The sequence below is a fragment of the Fundulus heteroclitus genome, chromosome 21 (assembly GCF_011125445.2).
Source record: "Fundulus heteroclitus isolate FHET01 chromosome 21, MU-UCD_Fhet_4.1, whole genome shotgun sequence".
NCBI classification, from domain to species: domain Eukaryota; kingdom Metazoa; phylum Chordata; class Actinopteri; order Cyprinodontiformes; family Fundulidae; genus Fundulus; species Fundulus heteroclitus.
The window spans coordinates 20,411,496-20,432,567 of NC_046381.1; the positions used below are offsets into that span (position 1 = coordinate 20,411,496).

Sequence of the window (21,072 nt, forward strand, 5' to 3'; positions counted from 1 at the left end):
TGAAAACAGTTTAGTGCAAATAGATTTAAAATTTTGTCTCAATTAAGACTTTTTTTTTTTACAGTCAGTCTTTTTACATCCTGAAAATAAAAAAACAAATTAAAACAAATTCATGTGCTCCTTACTGATGTTCAACAAACCCACAGTCGCATATTTTCATATCTTCCCCAGTGTCAGTCTTCCAATGCGCCTGTTAAACATGTGATTGTGGGTAAAGCCTCGCCAGAGCAGTGGGTTTGATGGGTAATGCGACACATACAACAGGATTTACTACATGTCGGTGGTGTCATTTTACTCCTTAGTTCATTGGGGAGCGACCCCTTTGAATTGTAGCTCGGACATAAAACATTGTGGTTTATGAATTATGCATCTCTTTAAGAATGGAATTATGTCTTACAGTTAAGCCAGTGTGTTAAGCACTTGGAACTGACACATCATCCCCCCCTAATGCTAACAGGTTCAGAGCTGTTTACATGTGTGCTCCCTGCCAACAATAACATAAGTGTCCATTATTTTCTTTCCTCTGATTCTAATTGACCCCACAACTTTTTCCACCAATGAATCACGCAACGTGCAGAGCACGTACTGCCAGCTGCTTAGTGTTAAATACATAATCTTTGCTAGCAGTTGGATATACTGACACTCTCTCTCCCCCCCTCGCTGTTAAAAAGCTATGTAGCTCGAGAACATGTTTTTCATAGAGTAAAAATAAATATACACGCAATAATCAAACATGCCCTAAGACCATCAATTATTTCTGAATTCATCCTGATCGACTCTACGTGCTGAAATTTGTCAGTTTGTCTGCTAGGAAGGCGTTTGATGTGGCTCAAGATCTGTCAGTATTTAAATGCCTCAATATTTCTGTGTGTCACCATCAAGAATATTAAAATAAGCAAGGATTAAGAGTCCTGCAGGGGAAGACCATTGCTTTAGGTTTCACAATCTGTCTTTATGTTCAAGACTCTTGTTCTAAAAGTACAAAAACAAGCAAGTTTTTGAGTTTATGACGGTGTCCCCTAGATGTCCTCGAGGTGACAACAATCACTATAGAAGAAGTCTCCACCACCTTTAAGTTGTTTTGTTTGGCAGCATTTAAGGTAGCCGGTAGAAAACAGACAGACAGAAGTTTTTAGCACTGTTAACAGACCCCGACTGGCTAACGGCTAACAACGCTAAACTTTGGAATCTGCTCCGAGGATTCCCAGACACACTCAAGTAAAATGTCTGTTTCGTGGTTTTTCAGTCTCAACGGCGATTATTGACCTTCTGGTCATACTTCTAATGATCCAACCTGAACAAGATAATCCTACACTAAATAAAGATTCAACAAAGCACACATTTGAGATTTCTGTGGAAATTATGCAAACCTTATCTATTTTGGAAACAGAAGCTACAACTCCAATGCTTTTCTGTCATGAGGACCAAGATAGGCCTAGACAGTCATAAAAAAAAAAAAAAAAACATATATATATATATATATATATTAGGGCTGGGCAACGATTAAAATATTTAATCGCGATTAATCGCCCTGATTAATCGCGATTAATCGCGATTAATCGCATTGTATTTACAAACTCCAAGAATGAATTCAAAAGTAGTGTAAAGAGCACTTTTATTTTAATGTTCTGCTGCCATTTGAACAAAAGTGTTGTAACATTTGTAGCACTTATTTTATACTGGATATTTTCAACCCATCTATTGAATTTAGTGCACTAGTTGATCTTTTCTTCATAAGAGAACAAGCACTGCAGCCAAAATATGGCCTTTTTTATACCTGCTGTATATTAGCCAGTCCCTAAGCTTGATGTATCATGAAACTGTTGACCTTTTGGGTTTTGTGGTTTTTATTTTATTATTACAATTTAATAATAATAATAATAATAATAATAATAATAATGTTATGTTCAGTGTTTTTTCGCTAATCCACCTCTTATATATTTCAATCCTTATGTAATTTTGTCTGTGTTGTGTGCACCTGCCTGTTGCTTTAATCCTATAAATTTCCCCGTTGTGGGATAAAAAAAGGATTAGCTAATGTTATCTTATCTTAAATAACACTTTTTAATATATGTACTGGGTTCTTTCAAGGTCTTAATTACATGTTATGTGTGGGCTCCAGTAACATCCATCCATCCATCCATCCATCCATCCACTGATCTACCTGGATGTTCCCTGGAGGACTGAAACGCCTCAGTCAGAGACGTCTGTGGGTCTGTCGGGGCAATGAGAGAAGTTTCGTCTCCTCTCTCCGTTTCTGGGGCTCGACGTTTTCATGTTTTTTCATGTGCTTAGATAAATTTGTTGTGTTTCCACTGAAATTAACCGGCTTTTTACAAAACATACAGCTTGATTTCATTTACGGTATTAAAATAAAGCCAAACGGTGCTACTTCCTCTGTTCATGTTTTTTCGCTGCTGCGGTCTCTCTCAGCTGTTTGTGTATTAAGTTTGTGTGAGAGCTGAGTGCGCGGGCCAGGCTGAGCCTGCGTGCTGATTGGCTGGCGCCGCTGAGCCATGTACGAGAGGGGAGGGGGAGAGTGCTGCCGAGACAGCGCGCTGCAGTCAGCGCGCCTGCTGACTGACACTGACTGAAAGCATGTGAGCAACGCGTTAATGCGCGATAAAATAAATATCGCCGTTAATAGTCTAATGAATTAACGCGAAATTAACGCGTTAACTTGCCCAGCCCTAATATATATATATATATATATATATATATATATATATATATATATATATATATATGGATTAGTAAACACTGGACTGGATTATCCAACACTGATACATTAAAATGATATATTTTTTGGTCTTGTTATTCAAACCCAACATCACGTTCCATCTCTTGAGCTGGGTGTTTTGTTACACCTTCTACAGATAAATGTATCCTCTTTAATGATATGTAATGACATTGTCTTGATGGCAAACATATCAGATATTTCAATCAGCGGCCTACCTGGGGTTCAAATCAAGTTTTTGGATACCAACACCCTCACCTTCACCAATATCTAAAGTAGTTCCAGTCTATCTCCTCTTCATTGGCTATGCTTCACACCTTTTTCCCAACAGCAGTATCCACTTGTCCTTCTTTTAAGGCAGATCATATTACTACCAGCTAAGAAACATTCCTGTTTCTCTCCCCCACTGGCTTCCTTCGCTCTGCTAACCAACCAGACTACTTTCATTTGCAAGAAAGAAACAGACAGACAGATACATAGAGAGAAACTAACAATGAAGGTTTTTTTTTTTTTCTCCACAACGCAGAAACAGTTCCCTTCTTTTTAACAGGAGAACAAAGGAGGTGGCCTGAGCTGCTCCTACCTCTGTTTTTTAATTAAGCATGTCCCCCTTGCTTTCACACATATACACATGAACACTGGATGACACAAACACACACACTTACACACACACACACACAAAGTAAGACAGACACACATAACATTAAGGTAATTAAAGTGGCAGATCAGATCCACTGAGAGGCAAATAATAGCCCAGGAATGCCTGCTTGGGACACCACAAGTTCTGATGGGTGAAAGGGGCTAAGAAACTCCTTAGCCTTTTGTTTTTCTCCACCCGCCCCTTTGCTCTTTCCCTTATCCCTCCATCTGCTTTTCAGTAGCCCCCTGAGAGGCCGAGAAGCAGTCAGTAGGAGGGGATTTCTTTTTTTATTTTAGGCTTTTTACAACTTTTCATCTTTCAGACCCGAATCAATCACAATAGGCTTCTATTTCAGCTTGAAGTTACAGAAGTTAAGAAGGAAGCGTAATCATCTGCACACACACAAAAAAAAAAGAAGCTCCATAAAGGCTGCCAAATATGCCAAAGTGCATCTTTTCAGATTTGCAGCTTATCGAGACTGATAAATATGCAGTTGTTGCGGTGGTACAAAAAAAAACATGCAAGCTTGATAGACCTGAGCTACTGAGCAGGTGCTGATGTCACAGTCTCCTCCTCTTTTCCCTTGTCTTTTCAGGCTATCGCGCATTAGCCAGAGTCACAGCCTGTTATATGTCAAACCTGTAATTGCAGTGCCGCCACACTGCCGCCTTTGTTTACACAGTGATCTGCCGGATTCATATTCTTCATCGCTTACTGGCTGACATTTCATTGCAAAAGGCAACAAGTGCCATTAAAGCTGTGGTGAATATTTACAGCGTTTATAAATACCGGGATTAGGCATGTCATTGATCTGAGATGTGGTCAGCAAAGTTCAAAAGTGCTTTTTTTTTTTTTTTTTTTGGTCTCCCTTGTTTGGTTGAGGGAATGCGAGAAGACATTTAACGAGTGGTAGGAATACATCCAGGGCCAAAAATCTTCCAAGGCGACCCGAAACGGCTAAAGTCAAACAACAAAGTGAGAGGACAGCGTGAAACTATAGCTGTGTGTCCGCTCCTTAAGGTCTCCTGGAAGGTTGGCTCTCTCCCCTGCATGTGGCCCCTTAGCCCAACACCAAATCTTCTATCAAAATGTCACCAAGCATTAACCAAAGACAAAGGGGAGAGACGGAGTGAATGTCGCTGCATCCATCTCCCACCGTCAGACCCATGAATGGGCCTGCTCTGTCTAATTAGACCTGTTTATTTGTTGCCATGCAAAGATGAAGGGATGAAAAAAAAAAAAAAACGAACTGGATAAAGGAGGATGGGAATTATCTCCCTTCCTCACAATGCGAGAGAAGCTTTGGCTGCCATCAAAGAGCCCCGGTGCATGTACGCAACGACACATGCACATGTGCACACGATCACAGAAGGAGAGCCTAATGCTCTACTTAAAATCTTAAAAGAATGGAGAGAGGGAAGAAAATGCAAAAGGATAAGAGGGGGGAGGGCTTTTAGCGTGACCAACTGTTTTTTTCTTCTTTTTTTTTTTGTCTTCTTTGCTTCTTGACGCACACAAAGGGTTTTAATGCGGTCCCTGTTTGTGGCCTAAAGGTGTAATGTTAGACACAAGTTTCAGTAGATCTTCAGTAGTGCCCCACTCTACCTACCCCCCATTCACACACACACACACACTTACACACACACACACTTTTCTGTCCCTCTGTCCTCTTCCTTGCGTCTCCTTTGTGAGCAAAGGCCGTCATTACTAAGAGACACCTTGTCATTATCGCATTGGGCATCCCAGACATCTTAAGATCCACTTTAACACAGCGATCCTGTTCAACAAATTACTCACACTGCAAAAAACGGCTTTTTAGCAAATCAAAAACTCAACATTGCTTTGCATCAACGACGACGTGAGGCCGTTAAAAGAGGCAAAAGAACAACAAGGGGGGGAGGGGGGGTTGGGGTTTATGAGGGAAAAATGTAGAGGACAGAAGAGCCATTTTTATCCTTTTCTTGAGACCAGGTATGTGGGTTCTATCCCTCAAGTTGATGACAAGTAAATTGGTCTCATTGGTTGCTCAGGTAACATTACACCCAACTCCCCTCCGGCTGATATTTCATTGTTAGGGAGAGAAAAAAAGAAAAAAAGAAAAGAAGGAAGGTTGACATCGGAGATGAAAAGTAACAAAAAGTGTTTATTGGAGTTATAGGGGAGAAGAAGCTGTATTGGGGTGTGTACTAATGTATGTGGAGACTAGAATCTGGGCTTTTCTTGTTGTAGTTTACCTTCCGAACAGGCCATAGATTCTTTAATCTGTTTGATTACAGCAGCCTTTGTCCAAACCTCAACCAGAAAGCCCAACATACATTCACACTCCAAAGATTTCCAATCCAGGTTCAGATTATGACACTTCTGTTGAATGTTTACCCTATAGGTCAGCGTAGTGATTATCTGCTGCTCGTACAGCTACATACAGACAAAGTTTTAATGGATTAAAGGCAACATTGACTGGATTTAACGTTCTTACAAATGGACTTCGGGCTTACGCGGGGGCCGGGCTAAATATAGGCCCCAGCCTCACGGCTTTGAAGAGGTTATTTTTCAGACTAAATTCAAAGTGAAACACAAAAATAAACAGTGAGACACTGCTGGGTCACAGTCACCACTTACTGCCCTTGCTAAAGATTTTTTTTTTTTTTTTTTTTCCGGCATCAAAGGAAAAGCCAATCTACATAGCTAATGCCTCCACTTTTTTTTTTCCTCCCTTTTGCACGAACTAAAGACAGCAAAGACCAAGGGGAGTGAAAAAAAACTGGGGATTTTTCTTTTGCCGACAATCTGGAAACACTCACTGGTTAATTAGGGTTGATTGGAAATGAACCGCACAAACAAAGGGCAGCCTATGTCCTGGCTATTACGACTAGGCATGCCTGTGCGCACGTGCACCGAGGGTTACTTAAGCTACCTTGGGAGCGCAACATGGTTTCAGCTTGATGATGTGGACTCTTCCTCTCACTTTTTTTTTTACCCCCCCACCCCCCACCCCCTTTTCCTCCTCCAACCAAACCCAGCGCTGTGAAGAATGTGTGACGACCTCCACTGCCAAGGAGCAAAACTTCCAGCCCCTGACGCCACAAAAGCCAAGAAGGTAATTAAGTTTGAAAGAATAGAAGCACTACCACAAACAATGCGGCAGTGTCCATGGGGAGGGATATATGTGTGTGCACTTTGGGGTGGGGGTGTGTGGGGGGTGGCATAGGGTGGGGGTCAGAAAAGCCATTAACATTCAGGGGCCGGGTGAAAGAGAGGAACGAGGGCAAAGGGGAACCTAGGATGGCATTCGCTCCCTTTCTGCGTCCCCCTGTCTTTCTCTGTCGCAGCACGACTCGTCTGTTCATTTGCTTTATTTATCTCTCTTCTTTTTCAGTTTCTCTCAATCAGCCTAACATCTGGTCTGGACCCCACTGCTCCTACCTTATCAGCCCCCGACACCAACGCTGCCCCCCCTAACGCAGATCTGTTTTGCTCTTTTAGGTCCCTTTGCTGTTTTCCAGGTGAAATGTGAGGGGTACCCCCGACGCACAAAACTTCAATCAAGCTCACTCTGAACTGTTTAAACCCACCCTCCGATGATCTTCTTGCGATACTTTAGCTGGAGGATATAGAGCATGCAAACTCTAACAGGTACACACAGCATCCTTGTTGCTCACCACCTGAGAGCGCTGAGAACAAACTCGATTAGCACCCCACAAACAGACACTTCCACATGCAAACATTTGCAATATACGAACCCAAAAGAAAAGTACACAGGGAGCTTTCACCTTCTTTTTTTTTATTTTTTTTTGCCACATCTCTCGAACAGCAACGAAACTCAATTAGCAAAGAATGTAATTTTATTTGCAGAGACCAAGGTAATCGCACACAGTCGCGGGCACACACACACACAGCCTTACACAGTTTAAGCAAACTGTCCCTCGCCCACGTGGTCAGAGCTAAGAAAGAAGTATTCATTGCTCATGCATGTGTGTCCGTCGGCGCGAGTGCATCCGAGTGTGTGGCTGCGAAAGAGAGAGAGAGAGAGAGAGAGAGAGAGAGAGTGTGTGTGTTCGGACAGTGGAAAGATCATGAGACGCATTTACGTCAGATGAGTGATTCAGACAAACCACCGCTAATTTCAATGAGGGATTCTTCTCAGGGCGGACGGGGTGCTAGGAAAACGAGCAGAGGTTGGCGCTCGGGAAGAGCGAAGCGCAACTTGGGAAGAAGGGGTTTGTGCAAATGTTTGCACATCTGCTATCAACCCCTCTTTGCTGCGGACGACGGACGAAAGCGAGTCACCTTCCGACTGTTGTGTCGCAGCGTTGTGTTTGCACTAATCTGCTTCGCTTTTGTCTCTGCATCTCACCAGAGACGTGGATTAGTGCTAAAATGATGACTGCCTAATCCTTGATTTGCCTGTGCTAAATAAATATTAATCTACCCTCCTCATCATCATGCTCTTGTAAGGCACAAACATACACAATGTGAGAGGGTTAAGCTGTTACATAAATCATAGCCTTATCTTTGGGATGAGACCAAATCGTGAGACCATACACACACACGTACACACCTCCTCACACACATCAAGCTGAAGGGGGTGACGGTGTGGGATTATTTGCCACTGAAATTAATAATCCTGCTAAATACAAAATCCTGAAAGAAAATCACGAAAATACATGTTTTCTGTTTGGGTTGCACAGATACACACAATGATATAGTCGCAGGGGAAAATAAGAATAAAAAGGTCCAACTACTCCTCTTTGGTGTTGATTGGAATTTTTTTTTTCCATCTCTCACCCTGTCAGAGTTGGAAAACATTGAGAAATAAAAGCGGCTATAGCTGAAGTCTCTCTCCCAACACGCACACAAACACACAGAGATACTTAAATTGACAAGGCCTTGGTGGTGCAGCGCAGAAGAGGTTAAGCAAACACTGTCCATGTCAGTCAAGGATAGCTTGCACAGACACAGAGAGCAGCTTCTGACGCAGGACCTTTCATATTATCCACCTGGCAAATCTACGCCACCGGGTTATACTGCGTCGAATGCCACGAGTTTCAGGTTCTCTGGTGATTTTGTGCAATAAAAACGGGAAAACCCCCCCGAATATGCAAATCGCCGGACGACAGCATATTATTTTTGACTTGGCAAAGCATCCTGAAGTAAGGGGGGGGGGGGTGTAATTTTCCAGCTCTGAAATGTGTTTTGCAAGACCAGTAGGTCCTGCTGATACTCTGAAGGCTATTATTACGCATCGCAAACTAGTGTAGCAACTTCTGCTTCTTGCAGCCAAATTCCTTTTAAGGAAAAGAGAAAATGTCACATAAACTGGTGAAAGATTTCTACTGGTATCAGGCGACAGCAGGAAAAACATGTCCGTGCACAGAAAACGCTGTACAAGTCCACCGATTTTTTTTTAACGCAGCTGACTGTCCTAAATGCTTATTATTACTCAATTATGGCCCGAACAGGTAGGGACACCTTGTCTCTCTCCTGTGTGTCACAGCCAGCTGATTTATGTTTGCTAAACCTGTGCTTTATCAGGCTGATTACAGTCCCACACGGCAAAGAGAGGAACCAAGAGGGGAACGAAAAAACCTGTCCAGAGATATTTTACTGTCATCTCTCAGACGTGCCGAGCGAACCTTCCGCGTCTTTTCCAGGGGGTGAAAACAATTTTTAAAGTTCAGGTCTCCCTGTTGTTTTTCTGAAAGATCGGCTCTCGCCCCGGCGGAACCTTGGCCCTGTCATTATTTTCATAAACATAATCATAGGGCAGGTATCCTGACTGACGCCACGAGCTATGCGCCGCTGACTAAAACATCTCCTGAACACCTCTCTGACATGCCACAAAACGATCATTAATGTCTCGAGTTTAAAAAAATTAAAATAATATATATATATATATATATATATATATATATATATATATATATATATATATATATATATATATATATATATATATAGATGTATATGGCCTTACCTTACATTAGAAAAAGCACAAATGAACACCCATTTAGTCTCGTACAGATGGAAGCAAGAACAGGGTGTGTGTGTGTGGAAAAACACACAATACCTTTTGGGCTTTCCAAGAGCTTGACTACTCGTGACAGGTCTAATTTCTGGACCCAGGGAATTACTAATTAACTTAAGCTTTCGGCTCTCTATTTAATTAGAGAGGTCTCCAAATGAACTTTAGACCAAAGCCATTTGCTTTTTAAACAAACCCCCTTTTTCTGACAGCTGTTGTGAGTTTGCCCTCTTCTCACAAAAACCCACGAGCAAAGCTAAGTTGTTATTTATCCCATCATAGTTTTTTTTTTTTTTTTTTCTCAGCTTACCGTAGGAGGACAGAAAAGAAAATTTCAAGAGGAACGCAACCAAAAAATAAATAAATAAAAAAATGAGCAGAGGAGTGGGGAAGTGTACAATTTAATTGGATTTCACTACAAACAAACAACTGTCACATGTAATTAGCATAGTTTTAGATTAACCCCACAATATTCCTTTATCGAATAAACGCCCCGTCAGGCAGATCTAGGTCGGCCTGCTGAGAGAGAATCAAGATAAAAATGGACCCATAACCTTACGTTTTTCCTACCCAAAAGCAGAATAGTGACATATTGAAATTGTTTTGTTTCCTTGTGTCTACGGATGGCGCGTCGCCATTCATGGGCCATGGAACTAAAACGTACCAATGCCATATTTTGTGATAACTGAAGGGCAACGTGATACTAGATAAAAAGGTGAGGCGTTTGAAAAACGGCATGCAAAGTTTAAAGCATACAATTAAAGTTCTGCTTTTCACTCCAAAATATACCAGAAGGATAAGTAAGGGTCTATAGCGAGTTAAAGAGACTAACAGACAATCCATCACCGCGCCGTGGCAGTTGTTTAGGTATAGTGTTAAGGAAGAGGTCCATTCTTCAAAAATACTTTGCTTTTTTAGCCGCTCCTCCAAAGCCCGTTGACTATCTGCTCATCTTTGCCGGGATAAAACAAAGCAAAAACTCCCCTCACTATTTAGTCTAGGTGCAGAGAGCTGATACATCAGTGAAAAACCGCTGACAAAACGAGCCTTGTTAATACCAGCAATTTCATATACAAGAACATTCCAGCGCCTGCTCTGCTCTTCTTCTTTACTGTCACAGAAAAGAGGAGTCTTGTCTCTTTTTTTCTCCCCCCCCCCCTCCCTCTTCTTCTTCTTCTTCTTCTTCTTCTACTTCCCTCTCGAAAAGCAAATAATTTAAGATTATTCCACAGCTGGTGCCAGGGCCAGAAAAAGAAGTCGGGTTCTGAGAGGGATACTTTTGGCTTAAACCTCCGTGGGGAGTTGCGGAGACACATGTTTGCTTCTCTGCGTCGGAACGGGCCGAGACCCACACAAGAAAAATAAATCGTTTTACAATTTATCTTTACTGCTATTAATTCAGCAAACACAAATTGGACACAACAAGACTTATTTAGCGTGGCTTTTACGAGTGGCTATTTTAGCGACTGGAACTGAAAAGCGTTGTTTGTGTTTTTAATTCTTAGCATGCCGTAGAGAAACGCTGCTTTTGCGAGGGGACGTCACGCACAGTCAGATCCCCCCCCGTTTAACGCTGTTTCAATACATTCCCGAAAATATGAATTGGGGTTCTCTTTATAACACTGGAGTCTTCTAATGCCAACCAGAACAAGTGTTTCCATGCAATCCAAATCAAATTCCTTAGTTTCTTCATTTCAACTCTCATTACACTGTTTGTTTAAGGCCACAAGTCATGCATAATTAATTAGCCACTTATTCCCTGACAAACCTTGCCAATGGCCTTGATAGCCACATGCTATTGCCTTCAGGAATACCAAACGCCAATCATGTCACAAAAACCCTGCAATTAAAATGCAAACACTGACACCTAGAAACTTGTCTTTTTTTTTTGTTCATGTAATCATAAAGAAAATACAATTTATTTGATTTAGACATTTTAATTATTATTTCCTATTGACACCGTCTCACTCTTTTTTTTTTTTTCTTCACACTTCAAGATTTCCTTGAGGTCTATTAATGTGCACATCTTGTGACTGGGCTCTCTGCCTTTTCAATCCTTTCCTTTGTCTTTAGCCAACAGGGAAGAGAATGTATCATTTGTCATGAGATGTCTTGTGCTATTGTGGGGTGCTTTTTCTCAAACCTGGAGAGACTTAGTCATTCATCAACTTTTTTTTTTTTTTTATTGTTTCCCCCCTCTAAGCTCAGAGATAGCTGCCTCTTCTGTTTGAATGAGGTAGCTGTGCATATTTTTCATGGTTTTGTTTTTATCTTGCCAGCTTTCATAGCTTTGAAAATACTTCTGAGAGCAATCGATAGAATGTGGCGTATAACCTTTTGTACCGCGCATTGTGTTCTTGTTAAGTATAGGAGGGACAAACCTTTCTAAAAACAAAACAAAAAAGGTTGCTGAACACTTTGGTGAATATGTGAGGTAAGGACTTTGAGGCTCTCGTACGCAGCTGAAGAGCTGAGAAAGTGTCCTTCACACTGAATGCAATTTGAAGTGTAGAGGACAAGCAATGTCAGAGAGTGACTGCATGGTCTGCATATACAGTAAATTACAAAAGTATTCATAGCCCTTAAACTTATTTCCATCTTTTCATAATAACAAATACTTCAATGTACAACTTTAGGATTTTATGTGATAGACGACCACATTTAAAATGGATACCGTTTTTTTTTTTTAAAGATAAACTGGATGTTGTATTTGTATATAACCCCTGCTCTACAGATCCAGACGTCGATTCTTCTTAGCAAAACAGCTCAAGGTCAGATTGGATGGGTGAGCATCATTTTATGTCCAGCCACAGATCTGGTTACGGACCGTTACCGGGCCGTTGTAACTCCTAAATATGTTTGACTATAAACCATTCCATTGTGGTTCTGACCATGTGCCTGTGCTGCATACCATTTCCCTAAGAAATCACAACTAGGAGCTGGGAATAGGGTAAACCCGAGTAAAAAGCCTTCCAGTCAACACAGTCGGGAAGTCGGGATTCCCAAATAAAAACAAAACAGCAAAAGGTCAGGATTCCAATATGGCTACGGCCAGGAAAGCAGTTGTTTTTCTGTAGTACCTCTTACAGACATAATTGAAAGCTGGACTTTGCGCATGCAAACACCACTTTTAATCTGTTCGGTTAAGAGTTGCAGCTACAAGTAACAATGATTTTATGCACACTCCTACAACAGTGTCTTCTAATATAACCATGTTTTCATCACAGCTTACTGTCGTCGACGCAAGCAGCTGCCATATTGGATCCGACAATCGTCTCAAAAAAAAAATTCTCCCATTTCCAAAGAAAAAGTCCGACTTCAGCGGCCGCTCCAGGTGGTTCATCCAGTCTGAAGTTAGGATGTCTGAGTTCTGACTGCAACTGGAACGCAGCGTTAGGGCCATGTTCATGCTGGAATGTGTACCTCTGTCCCGGTCTCAAGTCTTTAGCCTACATCACTTTTTCTTCTAGTACTTGGCCTGTAATTAAGTCCATTCGTTATTCTGAAGACCCTGTCCAGCTTCTTTCTCCCCACTAAAGAAAAGCACCCGCAACAGCAAGATGCTGCCACCGCCATAGTCCACAGTGGGGTTGGTGTGTCCTGGGTAATGCTTAATATTAGCTTCTTGGCAAACATAGCAAATCTCTCGGTGGGACTCTTTCCATTTTCCGTGTTCTGTTAGATGTCCAAAACTTGGCATAAAGGAGTAGTTTCTCTTTGCATTTCAACTGCCTAATCATTTTTAGTCAACTCCTAATATCAGACCACCTTGCCTGTCAGAGCGGAAAAGAGGAGCATCCACTGATGACAGATGAGACAAAACGCAAAGAACGTGAGACAGTAAAAAAAAAAAGGGACTTAAAGAGAAAGCAATCAGCAATACAAGAGAGAGGCCCCATTTTTTCCATCGGCCTATTTCATTTTACCGAAACCTGAGAAAACTGCCACCCCCAAGGCCCACAGGACCTCAGATCAAACAGACAGAATGCTCAAGCCCACGGCCCTGATTGTTCTTTCCCCACCCGGTGAAATCCCCCCTACTTTCACTTTGAAATGAAAAGAATAAACATATTATTCCAAATACTTAGAGCCGTGTTTTTCCACGGCTAATATCCTGTATGGGATGGCTGATGCAAAATAGGCAGGAGAGCCTGAGAACGGGACGGAGCACAGAGGGTAGAGAAAAATCCCCCACTTTCTATTTTCCCTTAAGAGACCGATGAAGGCTTGCCGAGATGAGAGAGAGAGAGAGAGAGAGAGAGAGAGATGGAGACATGAGAGAGAGGGTAACGCAATCCTTGCTGGCGCTGGACCAACAGCAACAAAAACATTTAGATAACCGCGCTCAATAATGAACGATTTCAATGAGGACAAAAATTACATTTCCTACAGATAACATGCCCCCTTCCCATAACAGAGCCAAAACAGCCTTGAAACCACGTCATGCTCAAGAGCGGTGCACTGGATTATTATGTTAGGGGAGGGTTTTAGTAACTATATTAGTATCCTTTTACCCCGGCCGAGACTGTTCTTTTACTGGTTGAAAGAACTTGCCAAAGCTGAGAGAGACAGCAAAAATACAGGGCCATTACAACAACCTGACTGGAGCTACAAGAAAAGCAACAAATCTCTCCTTAACTGACTCGGCCAGTGCTATAGCACTACCAGCAGCGTGGCTCACAATATTACCGAATGTCAATACACACCACAAGGGCCACTCCAGATAAAACTCCACGTACACATAACTAAGGATCTCCGCAGCGCACTTGATCCTCACAGGTGGCGTGGGTCACGGTGAGAATGGCATCCCCACCTTTCTCATCCACTAAGCACTCGTTCCCTTTCATGCCAAAATCTGTCAAGTTGCTTGAGAGGGGAAGAGGCAAGAAAAGAGGAGATATAGCGTGGAAAGGAGGCAGAGAATAAGAGAGCGAGTCTTTGTCCTCCTCCACTCAGCTTCAGCATGTTTCCTCCTCGGGTCTGCCAGGGATTAGCATATGAAAGGCGAAAGAAGGCGTGCAAAAGGTCAAAGAAAGAGTATCCCGTCCAATGAGAGACAACAAAAACAGGCCACACCGGCCTTTGTGCGGCTCATGTTCTCCACCGTCTAACCTCGTGCCCCTCCCTTAACCCTGGATGATTTCCATACTCCAGAAGAAGACGGTTGATCATAAATTACTTGCAATGTCGAGCTTGGTCATATGGAAGTCATGGTTGGCGATTTTAAGCCGTGTCACCACCCTAGGCGCTCCTTCCGTGCTCAAACACACACGCGCTGCCGACCGCATATAGCACACCTGCTTCAAAATTTCACAGTTGCCTCAGTCCGGATGATATCCCACCAAATCCTCCGCAAACATCTCAATAAAGGAAAACGCAAGAGGAGTGTAGTTTGATTTGATCCACGAAAAGCCGCTCCCTTCCTTCCATGTAAATACTACCTGAGCCACGACCATCTACTACATAATTGTACACTCCAGTGCTTTAGGGATCCAGTTTAGTATATATATGGAAGCTTAGGGATTTTACCAGTCTCCATTGTTACTCTATTATCATACATATTGCTCCACATGACAACTTCCGTCTGCTGGCGTCTGAACAAACACCTGAAAACACTGGTCTTGTTTTTCCGGGGTGTTCCCCAGCACAGACAGTGGAGTACTGGTAGCAGCCTGGGAGACGGGGGGGGCAGGCTGAGAGGGGAGAGAGGGAGAGAGAGAGAGAGAGAGAGAGAGAGAGAGAGAGAGAGAGAGAGAGAGAGAGAGAGAGAGAGAGAGAGAGAGCACAGGGGTAGAACATTTCATCTCTCTTTCATCTCTGTCACCCAGTCAAGCGTTCAATGCCCCATTCAGCGCCTGCCCAGCATTATGCAAAATAATGCTAATCCCCTTCCCCGTGCTTTCACACTTGTATAAACTGCCGTTCCTACCTCTGAAAAGCAATTATATCAGTTTACGTTCCTGTCAAAAAACAGGATTAGCATGCGAGTACTAGTAGCACCAACTAGGTCCGGTCTCTATCCACCTTTTGGCTGTTCAGGAAACAGAGCGCATTAAATGTTTGTCCACCCCACCCCGATAGAAGGAAGTCAGGCTGCTCGGTCGGGGGTATGGCTTTAAACGTGTCGCAATTAGATATTTAGATGAACTGAAGAGAGGGGCCGGAAGTTTCGCTGGCAAACTTCCTCCCCGTGGCTCCATCTGTCCCAAGCCACCTTCGCCAGAATCTCAGCTTTGTACAATCGTCGTAAAACAAATTCAGCTACACTGCCACCCGGGGCTACGCCAGCCCCACGCTCTTCTCGCTCGTCACGGACTGTATGTGAGTTACATATGTGACACACAAATGATCTGTTGTCCCCACCCCTCGCCCCCCCCTCATCGCAGCATGTTGCATCCACATGCAAGACAAACTTGCCTGCACACATGCAAAAACACACGCGCGGAGCAGACCGAGTGTTTTTGAATATGCAAATGCTCCCAGTAGCAGAATGCTGTAAACAGGAGTCATTGTGGCCTTGTTTCATCTGGGCAATAAGGCAGTTTTTCCACTTTTTGCGTTGGGCGGGTGCGCACTGCGCCCATCCCGACCGATGACAGGTCAGACACAAGGACATTAGTCAGGACAATTAGAAGTGTCGTCGAGGCGACTAATGAAATTTGGCAAAGTGGCCATCCATAGACTTAAATGATCTAGCTTGGTTAGGTGCTAGCACTTGGGGGCTGGCTGCGTGCTGCTGGCCCGTTGCCTTACACACACCCATTATTCTCTTTTCTGCCGCCGTGGTACAATAGACGCACTTGTATCTCAGCCGATACCCACCGGCAGTACAAGCTCTCCGCCTGACAATTTGCATATGTTAATATAATTAAGTGCTAATTACACTAAAACTCGCATATTCACAAGTACCCTCCCCGGGAGCTACACACACAGGCTTGATCTCGTTCCAAGTCTTTAACCCTCCTCCGCGCTTTGCTTGTGCATGTGTGTGTGTGTGTGTGTGATAGAAAGAAACTGTGTGTTAGTAGTGGTGCCCCAGGGCTGACACAGGAAGCCCCCCCCCCCTCTCTCTCTCAGACATGATGCTGAGCTGCAGTGAACTTCTTAGCTTCTCCCCTGTTCAGGCCTCCCTGGGCCAAAAGACCCTGACACTACTGCTGCTGCACATCGTCAACCATCTCAAACACACACACACACACGAAGGTTCAGATCTTGAATACCTCTGCGCTCAAAAAGTACACATTTTGAAACCCCGCGCATTATGGATGTTGCGTAAAAGAAAATCTAAGAGACACGAAGGGATCAAAGAAACCGGACAAATTCACCCCAACTGCGAAAACAAGTGCAGGTACACATCTCCAAACCTGAGGAATACATTTTCACCCCGTCATTTCAAGCACAAAAATCTTTCACGTAAGGCCAATGCTGGACTTGTCCAACACTAAAACCAAAGAAAGCAGGTGCCAAGAATGACAACAGTTGTTCGAGCTATTGATAAAAGACAAAAAAAAAAACTACATGATTCCCTCCAGGGAGCATGTGTGCATGGATGTGAGAGTGTGTAGGCCTGCCGTTTTGATAATGGAGGACAGGCGGTTGTGCTTTTCACATTGTAATGGCCGTGAATCAGGGAGGAAGCCAAGCGGTCGAGCTACAATTAGAGGTCTTTTGTGCCTCTTCCTCTGTCTATTTTTCCCTCTCTTTTCTTGCTTTCAATCGCTGACACTCTACCTATCGAGGGTATGTTAAAACAGTCTACGCTGCTCTGCCGCTGAGGGTGAATGGGCGAGAGTTTGGGCTGAATGGAGGGGAAATTCACACTGCGCCGCTCCTGCTGGACATGCACGGACACATGTGTGCGCTATGCACGCACCAGATGGTACAGCAAGACAAATTAAATAAACACACGCTCACAGACACACACACACACACACACACACACCTATTGCCAGACAGAAGCCTCTGTGTGCACTGTCCCTTAATGATTGTCTATTGGGAGTCAGGAGGTCCAACCTCATTTAGCTGACTCTCAATGAGATGCAGCATTATGGCTATGGTAATATGCTCCTCCCTTCCCCGATAATCATACGCAGGTCATTGTGTCAGAGTTATTCATTTCGATCACAGGCGCACGCCAGATGTTATTATGCAGGAGAGTAAATCTCCCCGATGGGTGTCGATGGTTGCCTGTTTCGAAAAGGCTGCAAAAATAAAGAAGAAGAAGAAGAAGAAGGAGAAAAAAAAAGGATATTGCTCCAGCAGTCCAGCGTGTAGTGAGCTATACTGCTCAGTGAAGCATGACGGCTGGTAATGCAGGTTCGGATGTAGCTCCGCGTGTGTCTTTTTTTTTTTTTTTTTTTTTTTTTTCGAGGCGGGGAGAAGCTCCCCCTTTACTAATACCTGCTTCTCGGATTACCACAGCGTCTTAAGTATTCAACCATGCTCCTATTTTCCTATTCTGCCTTTTTAGTCAAATTGGCTGTCTTTACACCGTAAAGCGGCGATATAGCCCTCTTTACCGAGGGCCTATGGGGGATCCACAGAGAAGAACATTAAAATGCAGCCATAGCCTTGTTGCAAAGCTCCTCTCTATTTCTTTCTGTCTCTTTCTGCAGCAAAGGCTTCTAAATCATCCAGCCTCCTCTATTAGACGGGAGACTTATTGAGGTAGAAACCATAAAAAATGAAGAAGGGAAATTTAATCCCTGAAATATTGATTTGCACATTAATATCAGATAGGCAGAGGGCAATCTAGCCGGGTGGAAATGACACATTGTCGACCCCTAGGAGAGGCCCGAGCCAATCTTCTAGCTGCATGTGTCTTAGACCCAGGAGTTATAGGACAGACTCAGCCCCTGTCTTCCTCTCTCTCTCCTTCTCTCTCTCTCTCTCCTCCTCCTCCCAGTACCCTCTCATCCCTCTTGCCCCCCTCCATCCACACCCTTAATGAAAGCTGCAATGCTGAAAATGCATTAGCTTTTAATAATCAAGAAGCATTTTCAAGCCAACAGCTTTTGTCCTTCGAGGGCTGTCTGCCCATCTTTTACACTATGTGTGTGTGTGTGTGTGTGTGTGTTTTATTCCTCCCTCTGCCATGGGTCAAATGAATGTTGCGACTTGCTTAACTAACAAGAAGAGAGACACACAATCAGTCTTTGAAAGTGCACCCAGCACAGAAAAACAAAAAAAAACAAGAGGCCCGGGATTCTGCAATTATACAGTAAAAACTAAAAAATATTTGCAACACAAAGGATAAAAGTAACAAAGCAATGGGGAGGGGAGGGGGATTGAAATGTTCTTATTATGGAATAATATAGTGCGAGACAACACCATCATGAACTGATGAAATTCATTGCAATTAGACAGGATCAACTCGTTTCATAATTGGAATTTTAATTCCTTTTAATTCGGGCCTGGGCTGCGTGTTTTGGGGTTGGAATGAAGGCTTTTGGTGCGAATGAATGCAGCTGGATCGTCTGACTCAACAGAACCACCCTGTCAAATGAACATCAACCCTTAGCTTAATAAATTAAAAAACAATAATAAACGTAAAAAATAAATAAATAAAAATCATGTATGAAATGAAAATAAATAAGACGTAGAGCTAATTCATTTTAAGCCCTAAAATGTAATAATAATACTTATGTTAGAACACCTCAATAGCAGTGTTAAAACACCTTATTTATTCTTCTTATATACATTTAATTGCTACTTTTTTAAATAAAATATTTTATTCTTTAAGAAACCCAACATGCATCATATATATATATATATATATATATATATATATATATATATATATATATATATATATATATATAAAATCGATGTTGAACAGATTTTAAAAAAAGAATACAATTCTTCGGGGTAAATGAAAATACACTGAGAATCATAAAGGACAACAGAAGCAGTCCTGTAAAAATAGAGCCGCTCATATTAGCGCACTGCTAACCCGGAGCGACTACCCTGTCTCTCCGTACACACACACTCTCTTTGCACCGTTGCATACCCGGGCTGGAGGATGACCGGCCCCTTGGCCCTGGTGTTTTTTTTTTTTTAACCTCCTCTGGGATCGATCGCACCCCCTCACCCCGACCTCCCCCCCACCCCTGTGTCACTGTCCACCCCTAAGACCGAAAACACACACACACACACACACACACAGAAACAGCCACCAGGACGCAAAAAACACACACCAGATATCCCGCATTTCTACTCCTGCTCTCCAAATAAATATCACTAAACAACACTTCAAAAGAAGGTGCATCCGCATCATCTTCTGGGATTATAATGAAAGGAAAATTATACGCATGGAACTACTGGTTTTATGTCAAAACTTAAAAAAAAATGAAGATATAAATTAAAAGAAAAGTGTTTTTTTTTTCATTTATTGGTGAGAATAACAGCGTAGATTGAAGACGGGGTCTAATTTTTGCAGATGCCAACGTTTGGGCAAAGCAGGAGCGCCAGGAGTTGCCTGCTTTTAAAGGGACTCCGTGCAATCAGCAGCCCAGCGATCGCTCCCCTCCTTCCAGGCGACGCAGCTGCCCGAGCCCCGGTAAAAAAAAAAAACCCACACCGCTTTCTAAGACCAGCGTGGAGTAAGCGAATGCATTCTGCTTTACTCGCTACTCTCCGACACAAAACAAAAACAACAACAACACACACAGAAACATTTCAATGCGGTCGTTTTGAAAAGAAATGCGCTCCCGCAGATGAGAGAGGATCGTGTCTGGGGAGAGAGAGACTGGTGCGTGAAAGCCGACCCTGTTTTCAAGAACTGGCTCTCAGCGCATCCGAACTGCGGCTTTCAACCGGGCTCTGCGAGGGTTAAAGACTCGTGATGGGTCGGTACGGGGAGGGAAAGCGAGAGAGACCGGACACACCGAGCGGAAAGGCGCCCTGGAAGCGGACATGTCCGAGTAGGGATCGGACTCCAGGAAAAAAGGGCAACCCATATCCGCACTGCCAAGCCACACAGACGCTCGCCTCGCCTGCTGCCGCTTTTTTTTCCCGTTTTGTCACCGAATCCGCACACAACTCGGAATGAACTGAAATCCGTGTTAAACTTTGCCAAAGACGCGTCGTGTTCTGCATGTATATCTCCCCCACCGCGAACAGATGCGTAAAAGGACGTCTCCGGACCTGACAGTCGCTTGTTTTCACTGTAGCCAAAGCGCCGGAGTTGCGCTAACATCACCATATCCCCCTCTGTGTTATGGACTAAAAAAAAAAAAAAAAAATCCCCCAGCACCTGTTATCCGGGCAACCCTGGTGTCAAAGATCCTCCACTCAGATAGATAATCGATACCCGACCCCTAAATTTAAACACACGCACCCTCAAACTACTCAATAAAAGTTAAAGGGAGAGGTGGAAAGGAGCAAAAAAAAAAAAAAACTTACTTTCTTCCCCCTCCAAAAGCGTCACCTCCGCTCCACTCTGCTCCTGGCTTTTATAAAACAGTCACATCCAGCGGCTTGCGAAACGAGACAACAACAACAACAAAAAAAAAACCGTGGAAAATTACAATAATCCTCCAACTTTATAATGGGGGGGAGAAAAAAAGGGGGTAAAAATCACAAATGACAAGCGTTTCTGAAGAGCTATCCCTTATTTTGGTTCCGGTGGCGGTGGAAACGACGTGTCGACGGGGGCTGCCTCGCAGTTTCTCT

The 21,072-nt window shown here is 43.2% G+C and overlaps 1 protein-coding gene across 4 annotated transcripts in view; it reads right to left on the reverse strand.

The window, feature by feature from the left end:
- zfhx4 (zinc finger homeobox 4) overlaps positions 1-21,072 on the reverse strand; it is a 95,233-nt gene that overhangs the window by 70,225 nt on the left and 3,936 nt on the right. For 2 of the 4 annotated variants that reach the window (XM_036124895.1, XM_012863886.3), the window contains exon 1: positions 20,803-21,051. The exons of the other annotated variants lie outside the window; for them this stretch is intronic. The gene's annotated coding sequence lies outside the window, so the exon portion shown is untranslated. Of the gene's footprint in view, positions 1-20,802; positions 21,052-21,072 lie in introns of those variants that run through there. 4 annotated transcript variants of the gene reach the window in all.